The sequence below is a fragment of the Apteryx mantelli genome, chromosome 1, assembly GCF_036417845.1.
Source record: "Apteryx mantelli isolate bAptMan1 chromosome 1, bAptMan1.hap1, whole genome shotgun sequence".
Classification (NCBI taxonomy): Eukaryota; Metazoa; Chordata; class Aves; order Apterygiformes; family Apterygidae; genus Apteryx; species Apteryx mantelli.
In genome coordinates this window covers 15,340,933-15,366,784 of record NC_089978.1, presented here as the reverse complement: position 1 = coordinate 15,366,784, position 25,852 = coordinate 15,340,933, and the positions used below count along the sequence as shown (strand labels likewise).

Below are 25,852 nucleotides of genomic sequence, written 5' to 3'. Positions count from 1 at the left end.
CTCTGGACATTATTACTTGCTCCTCAGTGTTCTTGCCAACATTAGCATATTATAATTTTTAGTTTATAATTCATAACAGAATTATACTAGGTGAACCTTAATTAATGTTTTATTAGTTTTTAAAAGGCAATTTTAGATGTAAAGCGGTTGACATCAGTCACACACAGTTGTTCTAAAGTCACTTGAAGGGTTTTAAAGGTGCCATATGTCTGCAGTTGCTGAAAATGTCTGTTTTTTAAATAAAAACAATGATTTATGCAAACTGAAAAATAAGTAAGTGTACAAATATTCAGTTTTGATTTACTAACGCCAGTAGAGTTGACCATCTATCCATTATATGCTTTTTTTTCAACAAAACTAAAATCTTTTTCAAAATAAAAGGAATTAAATTTGCAAAATATACACAGCTACCTCTTCAACTGTATTTGTTTTCTTGTTGGGTCCAAATCTCCAAATCTGTTTTCAGGCAAGCTAACCAAAGTTACCAAAGAAAGCTTGTACTAAATCAAGTTCAGAATTTTATTTCTTTTTTTAAATTTTATTCAGAAGGAAACATTGGCTAGATATTTATTACTCAGTTCCTGAGCTACATTCAATTACCTTTAAACTGTCCATCATGCTTCAGTATTTGACAGAAAAATAAAATGCAAACAAAGAAATAAAAAATTAAATGCTTTCTCACACCTCATAGTGAAATGACGATAAATACCAATTGCTTGCATTCCAGAGTAGATACATTTGATTAGAACAATGACTTAAAGGAATGATTTATTTTACAATATGCAGTAAATCTGCCATTTATTCAAACATTGGTAATCACTTTAGTGGAATTGCATAAAGAGTGTGGAAATTAGAAGAAAGATAACAAAATGCAGTTGGTTATCGCAAGGCAAAGACACTGTAATGAAATCACTATCCTACTTCGGCAGCCTCATTCCCAGTAGCCTACTCTCTGCTTAGACCAACGAATGAATACATGGATGTTTAAGACTGACCTTAAGTCAAAACATTTACTGAATAGGCTTGTAATCTTTTCCTGTATGGATATATGAGACCCTGTAGCACTGGAAATGATGCACACTGCTTCTTATTTCTTGGCAGTGGTGCTAGGATTTCCCCCACACTCACTTTGAGCAGGTGAAGCAGAGCCCTCCAATAAACTCGTACGCACCCTGCAGCTCAGCTCTCTTGCTGGCCTCTTCTCCTCACCGCAGCATAGAAGGCAGGAATGTGGGTATATGATGTGTGAATGAATTGGCCAAAACAGTCCCAGAGGCTGTTTGCCCAAATACTGAGAATGCTAGCACAGAAGATGATTATGACCACCAGATTAAATGGTAACCAGGGGATTACCAAGAGTTTTTTGAACACATGAGTCAGCTTAAAAAGAAGTATAAAAGGACCATGGATATTTTTACTATTTGGGAGAAAGAAGAGAATAACAGAACAGCAGCTAAAACCTGATCTGACACTGCCAGAGTCACCTGGCTGGCATTGCAACCTCCACCCAGGCCTGACGGAGCATCCTTCCCGTTGTGTGGCCAAATGGGATGCACTACATGTGAGGGTTTCACATCTCGGTTGTGAACCCATGGAGGGCAGTGCAGGATGCACCCCATGCAGGGACCCACACTTTGGGTGTGAACCTGTGGAGGGCAGTGCAGGATGCACCCCATGCAGGGACCCGCACCTTGGGTGTGAACCTGTGGAGGGCAGTGTGGGATGCACCACGTGCAGGGACCCGCACCTTGGGTGTGATCCCGTGGAGGGCTATCTGACAGGGGGCTCGAGCGGCACAGGGACAGCCAAAGCTGGAGTACCCACATCTCCCAGAGGAGGCATAAGGAAGGGAACCCACCACCCTGGGAGAGTGTGAGTATGCTTGTAGCTCCTCAGCCACTGAGAGAGCTGTGGGTGCATGTGTATAACTGTGTGAGTATGCACAATTCAGCCTTCCTGGGATTAGTTACAAAAGGGTGTTTAGAAATTTATAGGCCCTTATTAAAATTTTATAAGTGTTTAGCATAGTGGTTTATCTTTTGCATTATTGATATTGATCCTGAAAATATGGTTCATTGATTGCTGGTTAATTATGTGTCATTAATAAATCAATAAACCACTTTGAACCTGACTTGATTTAAACCACGAGTTGAGCAGTTTTTCTGTGCGAGACTGTCATAAACTTCATATGCAAAGAATATATGTTCAAGCATATGTTTGAGAAGGAACCAGGAGCCAGAAAAAAGAAAACTAATTTCATACCCAAATGTTAAGCAGAAGCTTTCAATTATTATTGACTGAACTGTTGTGGTGAAAAGATGAAGAGTGTTGAGATCAGGATCTTGCACCACAGGTGGCAAATCTATAGATATATACAATGAATGGATCTGAAGATGACCACAGTGTTGACCATTAGGTATAGCTCACTAATGTAGATAAAGTCATCTAACAATTAAATAAAATTATGATTAGACCAACTGATAGAGGTATGTGGATTGGGAGTAGCAGCATCTGCTCCCAGAAGAAAAGTGGAATGATGAAAAGATGCTTTTGTAATAAGAACTGTGAAGTCCTGTTTTGCTACCCATAAGGATGTAATTTCCTCAACACTTCACAATAAAAAGAGTCATATGATAAGGTCTGAATGTATAATACAAGCAGCACATACTCTACTTTCACATTTAACACAAGTTATAGCTATTAAGGTTTACAGAGTTACAACATAAAATCCTGTTATATATTCTCTTCATACACCAGTCTGCAAAATCTTAACAAGTTGACTCCTGTAACATGCCACAGTAGAGTACTGTAAAGTGAAGTTTATCATGCAATACTGGGTCCAGATTCATCCCAATGAGCCATCCCAGGCTCCATTTATTGACAGGCACCCAGGGGATGATTTAGATCTTGTTGGACTGAATTACTTTCTGGAGCCATCTATTTCTGCCACTGACTACAAACAGAGACTCAACAATGAGACTCAAGCTATGGTGCCTTAGGTTGAATGAATCTGGGCTTTAGGTTTGCAGTAGAGTATATGGAGGAAGAGTCACTTTTCTTTTTTTATCTTTTAAAATATTTTGAACTTGCTGTTTTATGAATGGTAAGCCTTGTATGAGCAAAGTTAAAGACAAATAAAGAAATCATGCACTCTAGCCCATGCATGCATTTCAAACTGTGTACAACTGGAATTAAAAAATGCATATTCTATTCTAAAAAGTGTATTTTAACTATATATGACATTACAATGTATATGTTATCAGCCAAATAGACACTACTGCATATGCATTTGTTAATTCAATTACTAAGATAAGTACAGTTGCATTTATTTTTAATGTGTAGAGTTCCAGATTTGTGTCTAACTGAACAATCATTTGTCTGGACAACTGAATATATGTGGGTATTAATTTGTTATGGAAAATGAATGCACTACTGAAGAAAAACACACATTTCTTCTTCATCAGACAAATTATTTTTAAATTTAGCAATATGACTTGTTAGCTATATGTATTACAGTTGAAAATTTAAAATAGGGCTTTTCTATAGTTATTTACACTGAGGGCTTAAAATTATTAAGATGTTATTTATTTTTACCAGGAAACTCTTTATAAAAAAGTTATATTGTTAAATTTCAAACAAACATAAAAATATTAAAGAAAAACATTTGGGTTTAAAATGGAGTCATTTTGCATCCACAGTGGAATTTTTACCCTTTTGCTGTATTCACAAAAAAGTCTCATATCTACAAATTGTGATCGGTGTGTTTAAGTTTTAATAATGGTTGAAATTGGTAGAAACTGAATAAGATATTGATATAGTCTCATTTTCCTTTGTATGAAAGGAAAAATAAAACAAGTGATAAAACTTACATTTTAATCTCTCATTCTTCTGCTGCTTAATTATATATTCTCTAAGAAAAACAAAGGCAGAGGTGGAAACTCAGGCCTGGTTCCTAATAATCCAACCTGATTCTCACAGAATCCCTTTTTATGTTTCCTATATCACCTAGACAGCTATTTAGTGAGCAGTATCATCACCACCACCTGTGCTAAGGCTTTTGCTTATCTAGTAAACACAGACAAGTAGCCAATGTTGTTTTCTTTGGAGTTGCTCAGCTACTTCTGTCTTACTAGGATTTTTTTTTTTAAGTTGAAGCAATTTTATGCAAAGGATATTTTTGTTTGCTCTGCTTCTATGTAATTTCTGTGCTTTGGTCTCCACACTGTCTTAGCGATTTAAAAGGTTGCAAGGTGTGGAATGCCTTCTGCCTGCTAAATGGTTTGTGAAATTATTTGACTGGCACAGCTGTCCATCTTTTTTCAATTTGTCTTCAGATAGTTTGTACCCTGGGTCATTTGTTTTCCTATAGGCATGATGTTGTCAGTCTTTCCAAGAGCTTAGCTGGATTTGTCTTCAGAGAAGGAATTGTTCATTTATCAGCTTAGATTACTTTAATCAGATGCTCTTCTGAGAGTTTTTTGCCACTCTGCCTTTCTAACTCGACATCCAATTCCTGGAATGTATTTGAGCTCCAGAACTAAAAAGTCACTGTAGAATTTATAATAATTTATAATAATAATAATAATTATTATTTTTATTTGTAGCCTTCTTGATACAGAAACACAAGAAGTAGAACAGACATACTGCACTATCAAGACCTAGTTCCATGCAACCTGCCAATTTCTGGCTTTCTATGAATCTATATCTCTACTCAGCTCCTACTATAAAGTTCTAATTAATGTGTGCTTTTTCAGTGAGAGTTAATACATTCACTTCAAATTCCCTATAGTTATTAATGGATATTTTGTCTTTGATAAGAATGAAGGATGCACATATAAAATCTGTATTCTCCACTTCCCGGACAGCCTCTATGCTGTTTTTAAATTTCTTTAAATGTCATGTCCTGATGCAAAACTTTGGCACTACTTGAAGCCTTGCTATTAATTGCAGTGGAATTTGAACAAAGGTTTTAGGTAATATTCTGATAGACCTTCTACTTTTGAGATCTGTCATAATATGAAAACTAATGATACAGATTTTTCAGGTATATTGCCTGTCATTCTACCTGTTCTTCTTTTATTCCAGTAACTTAGATCAGAAATTTTGTTACACAAATGATCATTAACCATTAATCATTAGCCTGGAGAATACTTAAGAGTCTTTGTATTTATTTTGTCAGACAGGTCATTGAACCAGGGTAGTAAGGTTGGTCAAATTATGAAATGAACGGGAAGGAGAAAGTAGGAAGGTGAAGGATTACAGTTTGTAACAGCACTGTAGTGAGAAAAGCATTGTGCTGTGTTACTACATTACCTACAATCTCTTAAATTTCTTTTCAGCAGCAACTCTGAATTTCCAGTGAGCAGGATTACTCAAGGGACAAAGCAAATTGTTCTTCATATTATCAAACTTGCTATCTGGGACCTGAAGATGCAGAAGTCAGTAAAAGCTTGTTTTTGTCTCCCTGATGATGACAGGGAACAGCTATCATACTTCCCAGTTTCTGTACAGGCATTTTTGTCCTGCCCAGGAGGCTGACTTCCCATTTCTTCCCCCTGAAGTTAACTAAATTCCATCTGTGTACGACTTGCAGAGTAAAAGAGCTTTTAAATGAGGGGGAAAAAAAATCCATTTTAACTTTGCCTTATGGCTTGTTGCATTTTCTTTAACAAATAATATGAATTACTTTTCACCAAGTCGATGAACTAAGCAATTCCCACTTACAGTGAAAACTTAATTTTCAGTGCCTGGATGTTTGAACAAAACAAATAGTGCTGAATGTTCTCTACTCCAAATATCAAATTATCTTTCGTTCTTAAACTCAAAAAGCCAATAAGGTCATATCTTTTTTTCCCAATCTATGGACAGAAAGATAGGAATCTATTTGAAAATTTGCATTAGAAAAATGGTTAACTAGAATCTACGGCTCAATATATATTGAAAACTGAAAAGCACTTACTAAGTACATGTTAAATATCTAAAAATGTATTTAATATAAGAAAGAATAGCAATTACTGATTTTATAAATGGTTTTGGATAGAAACATTTATACCCTTCTGGAGGGCTGGGATTGGAATCAAAGGAGTGCAGATACAAAAGAAATGCTCAGAGGATAGTCTTGAAACTGAGCACAGACACCATTACTGAAGCTGATGTAGCCTATTTTATCTTTACTAAAAGCTCTAGAACTACTATCAATAAAAATGAAGATTTGCCTAAAGAGTGAGCTATGCACACCACATTTATATCTTTAGTAACTCCTTCACAAAAGGATGCTATCTCTACACTGAAGCAGATAAGGAATTCTAGGGATAAGAATATATTTCCCAATAATGCAGAGGCCAGTCAATCATGTTATTGAAGAGATATTCAGTTTATACATGGAAATTGAGATGTTTTCCCAACTTTTCACTTTCCAAAGTTGTATTAAAAAAAAAAGAACATTTATTTCAATTTGAAGAAATAAGACATTTATTCCATATTCACTAAGGAAAATTAAGCAAAGCTTTTTCTCTCTCTCAATGTGTATCAAGTTGAAGTCAGTTTTGCCAAGGAATTGGTAACGTTTACAGCACAGTTCCGTTCCCCTTCTACTTATAGCTAGGTCTCTTGATACTCATACATTTGCATGAATTGAGGTTTAAACCAAGGTTTCAGTTTAGACCAACTAATTTGGGGTGAAGGATTTTCAGAATTTAATTCTGGAAATTCAGTTTTGCTGCCTGACACCTCTCAAGCACTAACTAGGATTACTGTTATGGCATTTAGATGCTGTTTTACTTTTTTAGAAATAGTGGTTTACCTAAATTTACTTTTATATTGCCTAATGTTCATAAATAATTCATGCATAAATTCTATACAAGTTTCCTAGCACTTTTGCTCAGTTAACTTATTAAAAAAGTTATGCTGATTTTTTTTTTTTTCTTTTCCACTTGCAAAAGAACAGTGTCTTTGACAGTCTGGCAAAATGGGATATCAAAAGCCTTGATTTCCAGCATTCAAAAATACTGCTTTCTCCACAGTATACAGCTGTAAAAACTTTCTCAAAATCCAGAACAGATTCAGCCCACAGGGTAACATTTCTATCAGCAATATTCAGTACGTGTGCTTTCTTCCACATTTTATTATTAAGTAAAGAAATCAGTTATTTTTCACCAGTAATGTTAAGACATCATGGTCATAATGGTTTTATTTGTCTATCCAGATGTTAATGCTGCATCACATAATTATGTCAAACTACTTTGAATGATAACTAATTTACGTGTTTGTTCTTAAATGAATGCAGACTCCAAATTCCACTTATCATTTACAAATAAATAAATCACTAGATGTTAACATCTGAACTGGAATGATTTTTAAAAGAATATTCAATTATAATATGTTCAAAGCAACAGGATTAAAAGTAAATTTTACTTTTAATGATTCAGTAATTTCAATCTTAGATTTTCTACTAATATTTTAGGACAACTGAGGTCATCTTTTATTTTAAATTAAGATTTTAGAGTAAAAAGAAAAGAAACATTCAAGAAGCTTCAAATTTCTACTTTATTCTGCTATGATAAATGATAACCTACAACATTTACTTAGTAAATTACATTTTTTGACAGAGGTTATTTAACTTTTTTAATAGAAAAGAGGCAATCCAAGCTCTTAATGTTTCTTAAAATGAAACAAAATAAATATTCCTTTTTCTCATAGGTTTACATTAGGGTGATATACATTTGTCCTCTGCACGTACAGTCTTTTCTCTATTGCCTGTAGAAAGAGTAGCAGTCAGCAGCCCACACTTAGGTGTCTTTTAGAATCTAAAATCAGGAAAGCACAATCCCACCATGTGCAACAACGAAGCTGGAGGTAAAGCCACTGACTACCAGGAAAACCTGGGCAACAAAAAAGAACTACACGCTAATAATTAGACCTAATAAGAGAAGAAGGGGATAAAAATAAACATATCTAGACATGAAGATGTCAAAGGAAAATTAGATAATAAACTCAGGAATCAGGTGCAAAACTAAATCTTCCTTTTGCCTAATCACTTGTTCAGAGTTAATTTATACCATTTTTTTAAGGAGTTCCTCAGTATGTTCACTGCCTTGAGAGCTGCTATTCTGATGACTGCCGTGTTCCAGGTTTGAGGGCAAGGCTGGTTTCCAAGGAAAGCAAGGGTGCATGTCAATACCTGATGGTGACCAGTGTGAGTGGAGCAGTCCCATTCAGCTACTTTATTTCATAATAGGAATTGGTATGGTTCCCATCCACTTATATATAAAATATAAATATAAATATAAATAAATATATATAGTGATCCCTTTCACACTGGTTAAAAATTGTTCTTTCCTTTGGCCCTATTCATTAAATAGAGAAACTGATGTTTACAGGGAACTGTAACTGTGCAAAAATCAGCAAAAGAAGCAAGCGAAGAATTCACCTATGGAATCAAACAACATCATTGTGGTTCTTAGCTTATCTCTTTATCACATTCTAATGTTTCTGAATTCAGAAATTTGTAAGAGAGTAGGAGCTATACAGGACCATGTTTTTTAATTGTGCATCTCTGGATGTGTGTGTTTGAGGTCAAATTCTACTTTCAACACATCAGCAAGAGTTTGATTCATGCAACTGTAAATTAAAATTGGTCTCAAATCAGAAAATTGCCAATTCAATCACATTTATGAATCTTGTTTTATGAAGTATAAAGAATGCCTAATTTCCCACTTCTCTGGCAATTTCCATATCTAGAATACTGCTTCCAGTTTTGAGACCCCAAGTACAAGAAAGACGTTGATAAATTGGAACAAGTTCAGCGGTGGAGGGCTGAGATGGTCAGGGCTGGAACATGTGCCCTGTGAGGAGAGGCTGGGGGGGGCTGGACTTGTCCAGCCAGGAGCAGAGACAGCTGCTCCCAGTGCTTACGGAAAGGTCATAGAGGAGATGGAGCCAGACTCTTCACAGCAGTGCACGGTGGGAGGATGAGGGGCATCAGGCATAAATTGAAACAAGAGAGGTTCAGACTGGATATAAGGACAAACTTTCCTCCCACCATGAGGACAGTCCAGCAGTGGCACAGGTTCCCCAGAGAGGCTGTGCAGTCTCTGTCCTTGGAAATTTTCAAGCCAGCTGGACAAAGCCCTGAACAGCCTGGTCTGAGCTCCTGGGCGACCCTGTTGAGCAGGAGGTTGGACTGCAGACCTCCCGAGGTCCTTTCCTGCCTGAATACTATGATCCTATTAGCTTTTCTTCATCATATCTGGGGCCAATTCATTTTTCCAGATTTGGCAGCTACTTTCCTTCTTGTGATGGAAAATCCAGACACATATTTTAATTACAAGAAGTGATTTTACAGTTGCATAATCAATAATACTGAAGTCCATATTCGCAGAAAAGCCACCCCCCCCAGCAACCCCACAAAAAAAACCCATGAAAACCAAGAAAAGAACCAATGATGTGTGACTGTCACATTTATTAATATTAACTAACAGGTCTGTTGACTTCTAAGATTGCTTGTCAGGTGGTAATGAAAAACTTGATATTACTTACAAAATGCCATTAAATATTTTGCAGCTTGTTTCTATTGGTATCAAATATTAGATTAAGGCAATTATGAATGTGAATTTGAATATTAATTTGAAAGCATTAATTACAAAACTTCTTTAGAAACCCCACTGCATATATTATTAAAAGGATGAAAATAACTTTCATTATGAGGACTTTAAATAGGAAAAATATTCTTGCTATGGCCAATAAATACTAATAATTAGTATAATGAGAACAAATAATACTTGGGTTTGATTCTCCTCATCCTTTTAAAACAGAAGTAATTATTTTTTTTCTCCCTTGAAACTACTGATAAAGGAGTTGGGCTGTATATTACGTTTTTTTTCAGAGCATCTCTGTTATACTATTTGATATTTTAATTTTTGGGTGAGGCTATGGATTTTCTTTTTTTTTTTTAAGCACTGTAAACATCAGAAATGTCTCACATTTGCCAAGATTTCTTCTCTAGTCTATAGTTTAGAGAGGTATCTCTTTAAAGAAATGTTTAATTTTGCTATTTGTAGCCTACAACCCTCCTAAAAAAAAATCTGTGTGTTGTGCAAACAAAGCTAATTTTAAGTTACATATGAATATTTAAAAGACTTGAGATATCAATATGGATTCAGGTTTGGAAACCTGAGATAAAATCAAAGTGTACTGACAGTCTTTTTTTCTGTCCTTCTAGTTATGTAAAAGGTTCAATGGCATGAGCATCTCTTTGGGATTTTAGCATTTTTTTTCAAACCCAGGAAGACAAAGTAAAAATTAAACATAAGGTTTACAAATATTTCTGAAAGCTTGAACTTTATATGATTATAAAATATAAACAGACATGTGTTCTTACATTAAGTTAATTATTCTGAAATTTTGCTTTTGTATGTACTGTAGAATTAAAAACCCTCATAGGGCTACAATTTTCTCCATGGCTTTATTATGATTTTCAATCTGCTATACTGAAAAATATCATGAAAAATGTGGGCATCCTTCACTGCCTCCAAAATCATCTCCAGATCAGGGATTATTACTGCCTATCATCAAAATCTGTGACTGAATTTCCAGAAGATGATCATATCTATATCACAGAATCACAGAATGGTTGAGGCTGGAAGGGACCTCTGGAGATCATCTAGTCCAACCCCCCTGCTCAAGCAGGGTCACCTAGAGCACCTTGCACAGGACTGCATCCAGGCGCGTTTTGAATATCTCCAGAGAAGGAGACTCCACAACCTCCCTGGGCAACCTGTTCCAGTGCTCTGTCACCCTCACAGTGAAGTTTTTCCTCATGTTCATGACTGAAAAGACATGGTCAATGATCTATCTTCTAGATTAAGATGCTTATTGTTTTGCAAATTTGCTTTCACTACTCAGAAAGTATATGTGGCTAATGATATAAGATCTTCCCCTGCTAAATTCTTATGAAAGGCTGGGTGGCTGTGCAATATCTTCCCCAAAATCCACCTGCCTGGAAGATCTACACCTATTCCCATCATGAATGAATTGCTTCCTCCTGGACAGTCTCAGACTGGCTACCAAGAGACAGTGGTAGACAGGAGACATGGCTAGGCTCGAGACTAGGCTTTCATATTCAATATGTGCAAAGCAGGCATATTTGGTCTTCATGAAAACCTTAGAAACCTTATGGAACTTTTATGAAACCTTGTCTTTAACAAGCACTGGAGCCTGCTTGGACCTTGGTGGCTTTAGAGTGGCAGCTTGACAGGTTTGCCCCATTGCTGCTTTCCTGAAGTGCATGGCATGTCCCTGAAATCAGACAAGAAGTAGGGGTGAGGTCTTGTACCCTACTCCACTTCATATTTCAAAAGCAGCTAATTATTTAACAGAGGCAAACTGCACCCCCAACGGGACAGCACTATATAATGTTATACATTAGGTTTCTGTTAGCCTGTAGTGAACTGTAAACAGATATATCACGATTTAATCCATCAAGTTATGTATGCCATATGAATCAGTGATATTAATATTTGAATATTTTATGATTGTCATACAATAGACTTCTGATGTTTCGCAATTTTTTTACATTAACGTCATCTCAGCTTTATAACATTTTAACCTTTGCAAACCTATGCAGCTGTAAAATATCAGGAGTTCATCATAAAATTAAAACTAAGCAATTTGGTATGCCATAAAATAGAAGTCTTATAAGTAAATTGGTTCAAGATCTAAACCCTCTGATATTATATAGGTATTTCTTTTGCAAATGTATAGCTAGGGAAAAGGGGAATCACTCTAGCCTCTTCACTCTTTGAAAACATTAATCTTCCCGAATACATACATACTGACTGACAATAAGATAATGGACATATGAGACCAAAACATTTAATCTGGTCTTTTAAAATTACTGTGATGCAATTAACGTTACCACCTCATGACTCTCATGATTCCCAGCCCTAGCTGGGAGGGAAGTTGTTACTTCTGTGAGATGACTCAAGTGCAAGCAAACAGCTGCTGAACTGCCAGTTTACATCCAGCAGGCAAAATTTTATATAATATTGAAATTTAAGCCCTTTATGTGTGAAACATATTTTGATTAGAGCATTTACATCTCAAATAGATCATCTAGAAGTAAGCAACCTGACAGCGTTTTCCACCTCTAATATTTCCAGCTCTACAATCACTGTAAGGTGAAAGTTATTGGAGAAAGGTGGTTTATATGCTCCAGGCAAGTGTAAACAGCAGTCCTAAGTTAGAAAACAAAAAATTCTAAATGGAAAATCTATCTGACTTGTTGGTATATAGTAACCTTTGGTAAATCAACTACAATGGGCCAGGCACAACAGGAAAGTTCTCTCAGTAGTAGAAAGTTTCTATATTTTGCAATGATATAGAACAAGTACGGTTTAGCTAGCATTTCTGTAGGAATTAAAACATAGTAAAAAAAAAAAAAAAGATTCTTTTCAAATCTCTTTTAAACACCAGAGTTTTGGAATCAGTTTGAATAAAGAATAAACATTTAAAATTTCAGATCCAGCTAGCTCTTCAAGATTAGGCAGAGGTAACACCACATCACGGAAGTCCTCTTTTGCAAAATTATTTGACTCTGATTGGAAATCTGAGGATTAACGTGGCCAACAGGCAGATACCATCGTTTTATTTAATTAAACACTAAATTCAGGGTTATTCTTTTATGTCAAAAATCACATGGTGTATCTGATTTCAATGTTCCTGGTTCTCAGTAGAATATATTAGAGCTTCAGATGCAACCGGTAGGGGGAAAACCTAAGATAAACTGTGTCCAAGATGGAATGTCACTGTATGCACAAACGGTAAGACTTTCTCCTTTACACTTTTCCAAGCTGATACACCCCAAAAGCAATCATAATTCCCAGGCAAAATCTTCATTCAGCAAGTTCTGAGTGACAGCTATTTCTTTTTCTGGCAAGAGGAGAGTTAGTGTGGATACCTTTAGCTGTAAAAAAACTCTTCTTAGATTGGGGGAATCATTTCCATGGAATGTGAACTGGCAGAAGGCTGGAGTCTGCAAGGAAAGTTCAAAAACAGCTGCAGCAGAGCAGCAAACCAGATCCAAAGTATCAATTGTCACAATAATCAAATCAGTATTTAACACATGAAGTGCTCAATAAAACAATGTATTATTTTATTTGCCCTGAAAACATTATAATAATCATTAGAAGTGAATTTAGTAAACACTTTTTTTCACCCAGAGTTTTGAGTGAGTAGAATTTCTGGCATCTGCCCAAACAAGTCACCATGAACAGGATAATGTGGCAATCTGTTATCATTAGCTCTGTTGGAAAGGTTCTGAAGACACTAGAGAGAATTAAATGACCTGGAAAACTCAGTCTGTGGAAAAGTCTATTGTACTCATCTCCGTTATTTCCACATCTACATATCGCTGGAACAGTGGAACAACATGATTTGCAGTGGTGACAAAGATAAAGGTCATTTTTCTGTTTTTCTTCTATCCAGCACAAGCCATTTAAGGTTTGTTAAATTCTACACGTACAGAAAATGACTAATACGTGTCAGGTCCTTCTACTTACTTGGTACACTAATCGATTGGAATCTTCACATTTGGAAGAAAATGCAGAATTGTACTTTTGCAAATCACTGCTGCTTATGTTCCTACCCCTCACTGTTGCAACTCTCAGAATTTCAGATTGTCTACAGTAACAATATATAGAAACTCCTATATATCTCATTTTGCAACTGTTTTCCCAGACCGGTACTTTTTTTTTTTCCCCTCACAATTCGAAACCAAGCACAGTTCTAAAAAGATCTCCTGTTAAATGTAATTACTCTGCCAAGGTCCATATGGTAAAGAGAGATGTTTTCAAAAGACTGACATAGGTTCTTCACAAATATGCATTGGAGAGGTTTCTTTTGTTTTTGTAAGGTTTGCTGCTGCTGTTCCACATTTATCTAACTGATTAACTTTACATGAAGAACGAGACCCTTCGACATGCCCTGGCTATTTTGATTTAACATAGTTGTGCACGTCAGCCATATTCTTAGGAAATCCAACTGAAATTAAATCCATAGAAAGGAAAGAACAGAAACAGGGGAAGTAGCAGAATCCTAGGCAAAATCCTGGAGATTGTGTGCATATGGGGACAGGAAGCATGTGAGCGTTCCTGCATCTCAAAGCTACTGACTGAATAAGAATCACAAGGACTATAGGCAGGGGAGCGGCATGAGCTTTCCTGTTGTATTTCTGTTGTATTTCTGTGTACTTACTGAGAGGTTGAGGGCATGGAGTTGCAAAGATATTGTTTTAAGAGCATATTCTTGAGCAGTATTGAGCAAACAGCTCAGGCTTAGGCTTAAAATTATGCCAAGTAGTCTTCCTTCTTCACGTAAGTGGAATAAAGCACAATGAGATTTGTGTTTCACTAGCAATTTATGTTATATTTTTAAATAAGAATTTCTATAAGTAAACATCTGAAAAGAACATTTACAAGAATGAACCACATGGATTTAAGAAACAGACACAAACACAAATTCTTCTCTATTGCAGCAGAACATGAATTTAATATGACACACAAAAGCTGGCAGGCCAGAAGTTGGTTCTGTCATCTGATATTAATATATTTTTGTAGAAAGAATGTCTGCATGAACGATCTTGACATATTTGTCCAAACCTGGACTATCAAAAGCCTACAGTCTAAAGACTTACTTAATTCTGAAATAGAGTAGAAATAATTATACAGTTTACAAATAACTATAATTTGAGTAAACCTAAATCTATAGAAAGTTCAGTTTCCAAACAAAATTGTGGCTTAAATTTCCCTCTACTGGTCTGTGGGCAGAAAGAGAACAGAGAGCAGTTTTTCATTTATAGTTCTGGAAAAACTTTTCTCTCTTCTCTCCTTCTATTACCTCTTACTCCTCAAGGACATGACTGACACTTCTTAGATGCCAGAATGCTTGTTTCTCCATTAACTCAGAACAACTCTCCTTTTCATATGAAGCTTATCCTTCAATAAATCTCCTATGCTAATAAGGCTTGTACAAAAAATGCAAGCTAAAATTTACCTGCCTGTCTTTCCTATTTGCTTTTAGTGGTTGCAATAAGTGATCAAGGGAAGGAAAATGAGTTACACTGTGTTATATTTTAAATGACACAGTGAATTTACTCATGTCATCAGTTCTAATTCAGTTATGTCTGATTGGAAGGCACTATCTACCTCATTTATTACAATGGCTTTCTAGTCTTTCGATATGATTCTCAATTAGTTGGGTAGGCAGGTAAAACATCTAACATCCAACAGTGAACTATGTGCTTCCAAATATGTTTGCACAGGCACGTGTTTCACTTTAGCAGGCTCTTTATGTTGACCTATTAATAAACCATAGTTTGAGGTTGAGAATAAAGATTCAACTCAAAAATTAATTAGAGGTGTTTTGAACTACATGATCATAAGTCATTCAGCTATTAAATGATGATGCACATCAGTTATCAGGTAACCACAGACATTCACTCCATCTTATTTCCATCTGTGGCTGTATTCATGATAAATTTAAATTGAATGTCCATCATTCATCTGGATAATATCAGATTCATACCTACAGCTATTATATTGCCCTGTTTTAGATCACATTACACTCTTTAAAAGCACACCATTTTTTGTCTTCACCTGCTTCATTAACACAATTTGCATTTATTTGAACATTTATAAAATAATTAAAAAAAAAATCTCCCATGCTTCTCTATAGTATCTAATTGGAATAAGTTAATAAAACATGCACTGAATTACACAACCAGTAATATTAGCTGAGAGAAAGCTTTGACTGCTTGACAGGGTGCCTTGTCCTCGACCTTTAGATTTGCCTTCATGAGAACTCGCCTGTGAATTCAGACTTTACCATCAACTCCTGTAATGAACCCACCATATTCTAGAACCAGACAAAGCCACACTGAAACACGTCAGAGGTTTGAAGGGAGATACAGACTTTGTGTCTAATTCTTGTCTCTAAAGTTTTCCAGAACTAATCAGATACTATTAAACACGAGACAAAAATCTCTTTAAAAAATAGTTATTCAATGCACCCAGGTTAAGTATACATTATAGTGATTGTTTTAAAGCATTTGCAATGGCTCCTAAACACTTTCAAGACAGAACCTTCTACAAACCCATGGTAGGAAACAACATTCTCCAAAAAAATGGATTTCTTTTTCTAACTTATATTGCATTGGTGGGAAGAGTTTTTCACATATTCAGGATAAATTAATGGCAGGAGCTTCTGTGTTTGGTCTTAATTTTATAAACAAATAAGTGCAAGCAATAAACCTCATTAACACATTTCAAAAACATTTTAGTTTAAATATCCACTACCTCAGCTCTCCTATTGGTTGTACAGATGTTGTTCTTCAAAACAGAAATGATCTCCACAAAATAGTTCTTGTATGAATGAAAAGTGATGATGCTCAGGAGCTGAACTGAATCAAAAAGTATTAGGTCTCCTTTTAGGTAATCTGTGGAATAGAAAAAATATATATATTAGATATATGTATGTATAGAGCTGTATTTGAACCCTTAAATCACTCAAACACTCTTTTATGCAAAGACTCATTCATATGACTCACATGTTTCATTTCTGGTATGTTGCAAGACATGGCAGCATTAGTTGGCCATGTGAATTAAATTTGAGATACCCTTCTTGTTTAAGAATGGATGCAGGGTTTCCTGTTAACAAAAAAAATGCCATCTCTTAAAAAAAAAAAAGAAAAAAAGAATGAAGGGTTCTTTTTTAATTGCTACCAAATAAGAAAGTTAGTACTGAAAAGAATGAAAAAGTTTCAGGTTTACATCAATTTGCCCATTCTACTTATGTACACTCAGTTATAATGGAAGAGATATTTTTAAAAAACTATTTTCTTTTGTTTAAAATTTAAATATCATCCTTGTGAGCTTTTTTCTAAAGACAAATTCCCACATTATTTTATTTTTATGACCTCTTCCAAGTAATGTGTAATTAGAACAGTTTTTGATTGCTTTGTTTTCAAGTGATTCATCTTAAAATGTGAGAGGCATGTGTGACCATTTAATTTATCCTTCTATAAGGCACAGCATAGGGCTTCCTTAAACTAATTATTATTTGAACCAGAGTCTCTTCTACCTGGATAACCAATCATTAAATTAAATCGGCAACAACATAGAAACACAACACTTAGTAAATTTGAACAATTGTAAGCATTGACAATTAGAAAACAAGCAAAAACACCCACTGTCATGACACTATGTGAATTTCTGGATTAATTAACTTTCCAAAGAAGATTGAAAACCAGTCATTTCCCTTTACTAACTGAATAATGAACATTGCTGTATTAATTTTAAATCTTTTTTTTTTTTTTTTTCATTTCTTGTGACCAACCTGAATTATGTTCCCAGATGCTTCTTGCCTGGACTTTCTCAATACTTTCTCCTGATCAAAGCAGTCACAAGAACATCATCCTGTTCCAAATTATCCTCTATTCAGGCTATTTTCCTGGGAATCAGTCAGCAGCTGGGAACTAGCTTAAATTTAATAACTTTGGGCCTGGCCATAAATAAATAAATAAATAAATAAATAAATAAATGCCAATTAACTATCCTAGTCGGAGGTGTCTACGTTATTGCCAGGAAACATATTAGATGCCTACAGTTTTTCTACCAAAGGCGTTGTGGTAGAACTAACTACCAATTTCACAGCTAATGCCCTTGAGCATTATGAACAATCTTTCCTCACTCTACTGGCCTTGAAGAGCATGAACTGAGACATTTTCCTAGAGCACACCTCCGGTAAGGCACCAAATTCAGGGACTGAACAGTAGTCTTGAGTTACACTGCTTATTAAAAACAAAACAAAACAAAAACAAAAGCACTGCAAGGAAGCAAATCTGGTGCTGCTCTCATTAACCTTTTATAGACCAGCCTAGTGATTAAGACTTTACCTAAGTGATATGACAGCTGAATCTTGCACTGCTTGAATGATTCAAAGCCACATCTGCCCTCCACTAACTACTGATCTGGTGTTGGGAGGTAGCAGGAAGGCAGGCTGCTCACCCTTCTGTTCAAGCGGGCTCACCACGGAGAAAACAGTGAAGATGTATAAAGCTTACGAAGAAAAAAGTTACAGAAAACCGGTGATGAAGCCACCATATGGGAAAAGGAGAATCAGGTTTCACTTCCCATTTCCGTATCGTATTTGTACATTTTTAATCAATAATGATAAATACCTAAGTGGCCTTGTGAGCAAGGACTACAAATGCACTCTTCTCCCAGCCTGGTCGTTACCCAGATCACTGAGTGGTAGAAATTCCTGTTCTAATCAATCTTTAAAATTGTCCTTCAAAGTGGCATGCCTCTAGCAAGGGTACTAAGGAATGTGATCGCTCCTTCCTATCCTATAAGCACCTTATTTTTAGTGACCAGTTAAACACACATCCTAACAGGGTGACCCTTTACTCATCCCTAAGAGGAGCAACTTCAACTTCTACCTCTGAGAAACACATTTCCATACAAGCCACATTTAATTCCTTTGATTAAAATAAGAGATTCTCCAGGCAGCACCTGGATATTGCAGATCCCAGCCATGAAGCATCTCATTCACCTGTAAGTTAGAAAAGGCACTAGGCACTTTCCTGAAATCTCTAGTTTCTGCAGTCCAGTGCAAACAGTATTGCCTTTGCCACTGCCTTTGCAAGTCTCAAGACTGAGGCTTCTTGTGTTTACTTTGTCTGAACTTGTTTTGTCCTACTTAAAGCTTTGTTTTAGCTGCTTGATGTGTAAAAGCAATTTTTTTAATGACCAGGTGGCTAGGTCTTATTTGTTGTACCTCTGTTTATCCTTATATGGTATAATTTTCATATAGGTAGTAGCAACAAGTATTCATTCTGTGTATAACCAAATATTTGTGATCCTAAAATAATGATATAGTGTAGAGGAAAATAGACATGGTATGACAGTGGAGACCTTGAAAGTGGGGACACAGGATTGAGTGTAGAGGAGGGCAGGCACATGATGGTAAGAAATGGGGCATAGACTGACACTGGAGAGAGACCTGAAGGTTATAAACAACTGACTAGTGGTTAGTTAAAGCAGTGTAGACTCAGCAAAATCAGTTTCATGGGCAACAAAGAGAACAAAAAGCAAACATTTAACATATGTGAAATCAACTGTAAATAGTAAGTTTGGATGAAATATGCACTGGAAGACCAGTGAAGAAACACAAGGTGTGAGCATGTTAATAAACATATAAAAATGTCCCTGTGTGGGCCTTAGAGGAGGAGGAAGAAGTCATCAACATGAATCTCAGTGAAGGACTCAGGATGCTGACAACCAGTCATACTCTCTCCCCAGACTGAAGCCAATCTTAGGACCCAGACGGCAGTGGAAGAGTGGGCCTAACACCAGAAAAGGTGTAAATACTAGGACTGTGTATATAGCAATTTTTACTTTTCCTGCAATAATACTTATATTCTTTATTTTCTATTTCTTTCCTTTTCTGAAATAATAAGAACTAGATAAATAATACTCCTTCAGTTAGACTGTTTTCAGTTACACTAAAAATAAATTTTTGACTCTACATATAAGATGTCTTTCTTTTTGCTCATAATAAAAGCTGGAGCGTAATAATCCCACCCCCCCTCGGCACCTACAGAGCTCCTACAACGCTCTAGAGGGTTTACAGCCACACCTGTAGTGTTCGATTTTATATATATATATATATATATATATATATATATATATATATTTGTTAGTGGAACATGGAAGCAAGGGTATAAACTTTCTGTTGAAATACCCCAAATCACTTGTCTTTAGGTACTATTGACACTCATCTTTTTTTCCCCTTGAGGTTCTTTCTCTTGCATATATTACAGAGGTATATATCAATCACCTGTATGTATGTGTGCATAATGTAAGCTAGTAATACATGTGCATACTATCCCTCTACATTAATATTTTTTTATTTTTATACTATAATTTAAGATGAAGAAACAGGAATAACTCTTTTTTTTTTTTTACTACAAATGGTCACAGATTTCATTTTTAACAGCATGTTTTACTTTTAAAATAAAAATAAATCTGGGTATATTGTTTTCATCTTTGAGCTGAATGTCACAATAATAATTGTGCACAAAAGGTTGCACAATAATGTGGAACGAAGATGCATTAAAATGAAAAAGAAGAGAACAGCAATTCATTCAAACTTCTTAGTAGATAGAAATATCTGCAGATCACCAAATTCCACAGAAGGTGGGACGGTCATTAAGTCTCAGTAACTGGAAGAAACAATAAATCACAGTTTTTACTTTTACAGCCCATTACACCCAAAGGTCTCAAACCTTTCTGTGGCTATTTGCAAGCCTCAGAATTTTCCAGTTGCGGAGTCTTATACTTTTGCACTTTCTGTTTACTATTCTATGCTATCCTGTAGAATGAATAGGAAATTAGGGCAGAAGAAAGGTGTAGAAGCAGTAACCACAGAAAGGCTGTGCAGGAAGGTTGTCAGGAATAGCTCACTGTAGGACTAGGTAGTCTCCCAGTGAACCTCAGACAAGACAGATGATGTTTCCATTAATGACTATTTAAGAACCACTGAAGTTTTATATGTTAGAAAGAGCAGGTGACGATAAAATTATTAACTATTGTGGAAGGGCAAGAAGGGAGAGGGAAATAGAGAGGTAATAGGTTTGGGGAGACCTTTGCTTGAGACCTACTGTTGTTAGCTAGAAGAAAATAGCTTGAGAGATGCATAGATATTTCTCCCTCTTTTGACTTCTTACAAGAAAGTGATACCCTTTTAAAGTTTCATTCTGTGTAGAAGTGCAATATCCTTCATTTTCCTTAGCATTCCCTGGCAACTGACTTATCCTTCCACATTCAACTGTAGGCTATTAAACAAATCTACTATTTCTGATGCAGCACTGTTCAGAAAAATAGTTACCTTTTGCTCACCTGACTGTTCAGTAATTTCACTTTGCTTCTTGAAGTGGCTAAATAAGATCTTCTTCCTCCCACCCTTTTTAGCCTCTTTCCCACTATGCCAAATAGGCCTGCAGTTCCTTGTTAATTTGAAAAATGTGTCAGGCCAGCATCATTTGTGTAGAAGGAAGAAGCTTCTCTCAGAAATATAATCTACCTTGTACTAGAGGAAACTCCAGGAATAGCTGAAGGCAGCTGAAGGTGGTCTCACTAGCTGCATCTACACAGCAGCCTGTGAAGGCGTGTGGAATGTGAGAGCGTCTCCTCCACTATGGTTATCTGAGCAAGGGACCTTTTCAGGGCAAGGGGATAATAAGCAAAGGGTGAAGCTAGAAACAAAACACAACTGCAACAATGGCACAGACCAAAAGTCTCCAGGCACTAACTGATGGGCCATTAGGAAACTACAGGGACAGATTTGCAGAGGACCAATAAGGATTTTGTAGGGAAACAAGACAAACATGAGGATTCCGGATATTTGAGGGGACTCTGTAAAACTTACTAAGGATTGTCTGGGGGAAGGAGGTTGTGGAGGAACAAAAAGGGAGGAATAGAGAGGAGCAGATATAAAAAGGGCCTTTCTTAACTATCTTTCTGTGTAATCTCACTCTCTGCCCCAAGTGTAAGTGCTGTGAGGAGTATGCACAAACAACTGGAGAGACAAGAGTGGGTGATTTAGGCCAGCAACTGGAGTTAGACCTTGGGTGAAGAGGTCCCTGTATCTGCGGTGTCAGCAACCAGAGAGAGAAAGGATCTCAGCATCTCGGTGCCAGCAGCTGGTGTGGGTGAGGGCCTGAGCGTCAGCAGCAGGAGTGTAAGTGGGTAAGGGGGCCCAGACCAGGCAGGGGTACTGGGTGGACAGAGGGCCGAGCTGGTGTTTGAGGGACCTGCCAGGGTGGGGTGCTCATGAGATGAGCGTGTGCACCGATTTGCCAGCAAGCATCAAGCTGGACTAACCTGCACGGGCGGCCTGTATGCTGGAGAGGGGGTTCAGGATCCAGGCAGGGATATGCAACAGACAGAGGGGCTGTGCTGATATTCAAAGGATCATGTGAATGTACGTGTCCTTGTGAACTAGATGGTGAGGACATGTGTGCTTTCATTTCTAGTGAACTTCAATCTTTACTAGGTGGAGAGGAGGAAGGGGACTCAGCTCTCTATACATACATATTATGTGAGTTTTTTTAGTGTTATATGTGGGTGTCGTGGAAGACAGAGCCTTGTCCGTGGCAGTCTGTGCAGCCAGCTCTGTGTGTGTGCGTGTGCCCAGGATATATGCTCAGCCTCGCTACTGGCGGAACCTGCAAACAGGAGAGCAGCAGCCGCATCCATTGACCTGGGATGGTGAGATTCCCGGGTCGCAGAGCCTGCTGGGGGTGGCAGCCCTTATAACAAGATAATGTCCCTTAACACAGAGGAGAGGTATTCCACATCCTGGTTCCTGCTGTGCCACCAGGCTACCTGGTGACTGCAACACAGACAGCACTGTCCTCAGCAAGCATGGCTTCCATGAAAATTAAATACAACTGTGTTCATAAATGACCTCTGGGAGGACCTGGTCAGTAGGTGGCACTAAAAAATACACTTCCTCAAAAGAACATATTTTTCCACTGTTTATGCGTGTTTCAAGGCAGCTTTAGAGTTCTTAGTACAATATTTTCCATTTTTATATCTTTTTGCCTGCTTTTTTGCTTTCATCTATTTCTGATGCTGTACAGTGTTCATAGGTGATGATTAAAAGGGTTAGGAGAAGAGACACAGAGAACAAGTTTACCAGGAAATCACAGAGGCAAGAAACTTGCTTCTCAGGCTGCTCATCAGTTGCACTGGTTGTCGTGTAGGTTACACAAAACCTGTTCCACATAACCCATTACAAAGGTTAACATGTGAATCACACTTTTCAACCCAAGCCTTTTTTAAAAAAGACCCTCTACAACAGGGGCTCAACACCTGCAACTAACCTCTGAGGTAGTCATTCCACCCATCTCACAGGTGAGATCAGCCCTGAATATCTTAAACTGTCCTGGTTTCAGTTTATCCATACTCAGGATGGATCAAGACTATAATATGTACCTTAACAGAACTTAAGTGACTTTTTATATTGATTTATTTGGAAGTGTGAAAGCACTTCTGTATTTCTGTGATGGGCATTAGTTTGGTCAGCTCAAGTGAAGCTGAGCCTAATTCCAAACCTAAAAGCATAAGAAGCAAATTAGTCTACTTAGAAACTAAAAGCCAAAGCCTGCAGTAGTGAAAAATTGTTATCTACATGCACAAGGCAAGCAGGCACATGGGAATGATGTATAACACGTACTGAGTGGCAGGTTATGCACGTCAGATTGATTTTTAGCCTATTCCTTGTAGTTAATAGATTCAATATATAGGAATACTTTTACAAATTCTGTGAATATAAGAATTTCTTCCAAATATAAGCACACTGTCTTGAGCTAAATAGTGTGATAAAATTAATTTCTTAATAATTTATTAGTCTAGCAGTCAGATATGGAGGGTGTTATGCAAGTCTTTAAATATATAGAACCAGGTCTATATTTGAATTTAAAGGATATCTTGATGCTCACAAGCCGTGAGAGTTTTGGATTTTGATTCAGTGTCTCCCAGATCTTAAATATAAATGTAGAGTGCCTCATTTTCATTTCAGGGACCTTTTTTCAGGGCAGCCATGGTATTAAGTGATAAAATAATATAGAAAGAAAAACTTGCAGCCGTAATCATATTACACCTGAGTCTGTCCAGAGTGTGCCATATTCCCTACAGTTCAGGAAAAGGGGCATAAATTCAGCAGCCTCCTGAAAAGGGGTTCAGCAAGAGCTCTCTTAGTATTATACCATGTGTTCTGCATTTGGCAGCAGACTGGAAGTTCAAGAGTAGAATAAATAGAAATTTGGTCATAAAGAGCAACTACAACTGTCTTAAATATTATCGTGAGCACTCAAATTGGGATAGTTAATTCTGTAAACATCCAGTTTTTGCATTTTCTTTCACACGACCCAGGCACGTCATCAGTCTGCTGTTATTGCATGGCTGACCCATAGGAGCAATGTGCTGCCGAACCAGTGGCTTTGCCTCTCTACCTGAACACTGAGACAGGACAAGGGGCTTTATTCAGCTGCCAGTGCAGGGAGTAACACCATCCTTGGTAGAAAGGTGCAGCAACGTGCCCCATCACAAAATCCAAACGCCCAGTTGGAGGGAAGTCTAATAGAGGGTTCGGTTGGCTTCTTCACCGGCTTTTCCTTTTGTCCTCCTCAGCCCCCCCTACTTCTGCATGACATACACCTCTGCTCCTTCTGCCTTCTTCAGAAACAACAGGCACGACCCCGGAAAAGTCCTTCTTCCCCCCATGCTGTAATAACAACAGTGACTGTAGTAGTAGTAATTCCCAGTGCCAGTGTTGCTCTGCAGTGTATCTCAAGTTTTTCACAATAGAAATAAATGTCCATTTTCCAAGGGGGGGGGGGGAGGCGGGAAACATAGAGAGATGAACTGGCAAGTGAAAGGTCACCAGTGGCAGATGCCAATGGAAATGACAGTTATAACGAGTATCTCCACTAATCAGTAGAGTTCAGCAGAGGAGAACCCCATTGCTAAGGGGTGGATTTTGACAAAGCAAAATTCAACAGCAGGAGCTAATCTCTAGCTTTATAAATGAAACTTCAGGGTCACAGGCTAAACTCCAAAAGAAGATTAGTTGCCCCATGTGCCAATGTTTATAGGTGGTGTCATGTTTAGTGCCTGTTTCCTGCTTCTCTAGCATTAGCAGAGGAGCATGTGGAAGGTGAATGGAGTGGTGCTGTGTGCTTTAGTTCAAGATTTTACTCCTCCAAACCACAGCTAACAACTATAACCTTGCTACTGAGTTTAGCCTCACCTTTTTTCATACACGTTGCCTTGTCATAGTCTCTTTGGCCCTAAGCCTGCTTTTATGAAGCAAGGCTCACCGTCGTGCAGTAAAACATAGTTGATGGGAGAAGGAAACCGAGAGCAAGTTAGTTGGCCAACGCTGCTGCCAGACTTGGCTCCAGCTGGGTCCTGGATGACAGGGGTGTGCTGCTGCACCTTTCTACCAGAGATGTTGTTACTCCTGGCACTTCTGCTGCTGTCACTGTCAGTAAAATAACACGTTTTGGAAACTGGCACACTGTCACTGTGGTTGCCAACACTAGTAACAATCTTATGATGAATTCCTCTGGGCTCAACTTCTGTTACATCTGTTTGCTTGAATTCTTTTTAATTGTGGCAAGGTACTTATTTTCAAGTCTAATTAATGGAATGCATTCTTTCACCTTTTCAGCCACAGATGATTCTTCACAGATGTATGCCACTTTCCAGGAGGATGGAGAGGGTTGTGACTAATTCGTTTTTTGTTTTGACTCATCGAGTACCCAGTAATGTGGATCAGTGTGCAGTGGAGACTGGCTGAATCTTGTTTAGCAGAAGCCCTGGGAAATAGCCACAGTCTAACAAACTGAGTCAAAGTTTCAGCTGGGTTATTTCCATCTGGTTTTACTTGTACTGTTTCCAGAATGTGTAACTTAATAATACTAATATGACTGAGTAAACTTCTGGTTATATAACACAAGTCATTTCTAAAAAGCTTTATAAACATTTCCAATCAACAGTGCTTGTGAGGGCTATTATTCTCTATTTACAGATAGAAAATTCAAAGAACATTGTTTTTCAAGGCAACATTAAAAATATATGCTTGCAAGCACTGTTTTCTTTAAGATGTTGACTTTGAAACACTTTAGTACTATCCTGATTTCTGAATATGGTGAGCACCTGCAGTTCTCACTGCCATTAACTACTATTATCTGCTTTCAGTGCCTCTCAGAACAAAATTCTGTGGTAGG

The 25,852-nt window shown here is 37.2% G+C and overlaps 1 protein-coding gene across 1 annotated transcript in view; it reads right to left on the bottom strand.

Moving 5' to 3' along the window:
* CNTN5 (contactin 5) overlaps window positions 1–25,852 on the bottom strand; it is a 672,212-nt gene that overhangs the window by 459,726 nt on the left and 186,634 nt on the right. The window contains exon 2 of the mRNA XM_067289747.1: window positions 16,350–16,489. The gene's annotated coding sequence lies outside the window, so the exon portion shown is untranslated. The remainder of the gene's footprint in view (window positions 1–16,349; window positions 16,490–25,852) is intronic.